General features: G+C 53.8%; 2 non-coding genes across 2 annotated transcripts; both read left to right on the forward strand.

The window, feature by feature from the left end:
* Positions 1-659: 659 nt before the first annotated feature.
* Positions 660-732, forward strand: TRNAA-AGC. The gene has a single exon. It is a non-coding gene; the product is annotated as a tRNA-Ala (tRNA).
* Positions 733-1,407: 675 nt separating this feature from the next.
* TRNAY-GUA lies at positions 1,408-1,497 on the forward strand. The gene is given in 2 exon segments: positions 1,408-1,444; positions 1,462-1,497. It is a non-coding gene; the product is annotated as a tRNA-Tyr (tRNA).
* The last annotated feature ends 483 nt before the right edge of the window (positions 1,498-1,980 follow it).

The raw sequence follows: 1,980 nt of genomic DNA on the forward strand, positions 1-1,980 counted from the left end.
GGCGGGCTATTATGCTCATCGTTGTAGCAATGGGTGCGTTTCAATGGTTTGCTCTCTCTTTGTCCATCTGTCCGCCGCGTCACAGAGCTCAGTTTATGGAGTAGTGTGAGGGCGCGGCTCCATTTCTTTCCTTTTTGGGCTTTTGTCCATCACATTTGTAGAGCTGGGATTTCTTCTTGGGCAACCGTGATTGCACAGAGTGTGTAAAAGGCTGCTGGCGGAGAATGGCTACAAACCCGATGGCGCGGAATTTCTGTCAAGGAGCTGCCGGGCTATCCGTAGATAATCTGAAGCTTTGCTGTCCTTGGCCTGTGCACCGAATAGGCGCCGTGAGGCAAGGAGGCAACTCGACCCCTTTATTTTTCTGTTTTTGCTCTTCTTGTTGTCATGAACGGAGGCGTTAGATACGTGTGGGTGTGCCAGGCATGGGCGTGTGTGAGTTTCTCTGATGGTCTCTGGAAAGGTGTATTTTGTTGAAAGGCAAGAAAGGGGAGCAGCGTTGTTTGCTCTGTCCCGTGTCCTTGTTGAGTGGAGGTCCTTTCCAAGGTGCTGGGCAAGCGTAAAGGTAATTTGCTTTGCGGTGTGAAGAGATCTCTGGATGGGGTTTGCGCTGAGTTGACAGTGGGTGGCGGAGGGGGTGGGGCAGCTTGTGGTTGTACGGGGAATTAGCTCAAATGGTAGAGCGCTCGCTTAGCATGTGAGAGGTAGCAGGATCGATACCCGCATTCTCCAAGCTGCTGCTCTTTCCTGCCCATCTCGTGCTCTGTTTTTTTCCCCCCTCATCCCCACCCGCTTGCATCCACATACACCCTTGATGTCTGCGCAGAAAGGAGCGTTCCGGTCCACTCTTAGCTTTGCGGCAAGCCTTTTGTCCTCAGGCAGCCAAAGGGGCAGCTTCTCTTTCAGAAGCCTGCGTGTCTGAGTTCTTTTCTTTTGCGAGTCTCTTTGTGTTTGTTTTTCCTGAGGTAGGCGTGGGAGGCCGAGTCGGGTGTGAAAGGGTGGGAGTGGGAATGTGTCAATTATTGCCGAAGGGGAAGGGAAAGGGGCTGAGAAGATGTAGTGTTTGCAAAGGCCCCTTTCGAGCCAGGCAGGAGGCTCCGGCGTCGGACGGGTTTTCCGTTGCCCCACCGTCCCTATTCTGGGTGCGTTCCGTTCTTCCCTTGCGGCGTTGTCTTCGTGCCATGCCTGTTAGGGAGCCTTTGAGCGGTATATGTGTGCGGGCTTCCCGTTGGGTGAATTGAGGGTAGACTAGGCAGCCACCCGGGGCAGCCGTGAGGATGAAGGGCTAGGTGTGTGTGGCTTAATCCTTTCAAGGGCTGGGCACGGGCAAGCCTATAATTAGCAGTTAGTGCCAGTGGCGCTTCTGCCTGACTCCTTGAGTCACTCTGGGCCCTTTGTTCCTGTCTTCCTTCGATAGCTCAGTTGGTAGAGCGGAGGACTGTAGGCTTAATTCTCCGGGGAATCCTTAGGTCGCTGGTTCAACTCCGGCTCGAAGGAAGTGGCTTTTGTTTCCTTCGTTACACGCTCTTCTTTAGAGCTCCCACTCTGGCCATTGCCCTGTTTTACTCCATTCGTGCGAGACTGGCCGTTGGAAATCTGCGCGCTGCATTTAAAGCACCACTTGCCGCTACTTTCATCTACCACACCTGCTTCCAAGGACCTAGGCCACAGTTTACGCCTTTATAGGCAGAGTTCCTTTTTCTTCGCCCTCCCTCACTCACAGCGTAGACATCTAGCTATCGATGTCAGGCTTCGGAAGTGCCATTTATCACCCTGGTAGCGGGGCGCCTTTGTCATAAAATAGCCTGGCCGTAGCTATGACCCCAAGCTGTCCTCGGTGTTTTTTGCATGGGGCAGAGGTGGCGGGGGGACTGAGTTTCTGGTGGCAGAGAGGAGGGGAACGTAAGGGGAAAAGAAAAGGCCCTTTAGTCGCTGAGAGTTCCTTGTCCTTCAGGCTCAACCGATTGCGTGCGCTGCTGA

This window comes from Terrapene carolina, unplaced genomic scaffold (assembly GCF_002925995.2).
Source record: "Terrapene carolina triunguis isolate 2854851 unplaced genomic scaffold, T_m_triunguis-2.0 Scaffold44805, whole genome shotgun sequence".
NCBI lineage: Eukaryota > Metazoa > Chordata > Testudines > Emydidae > Terrapene > Terrapene triunguis.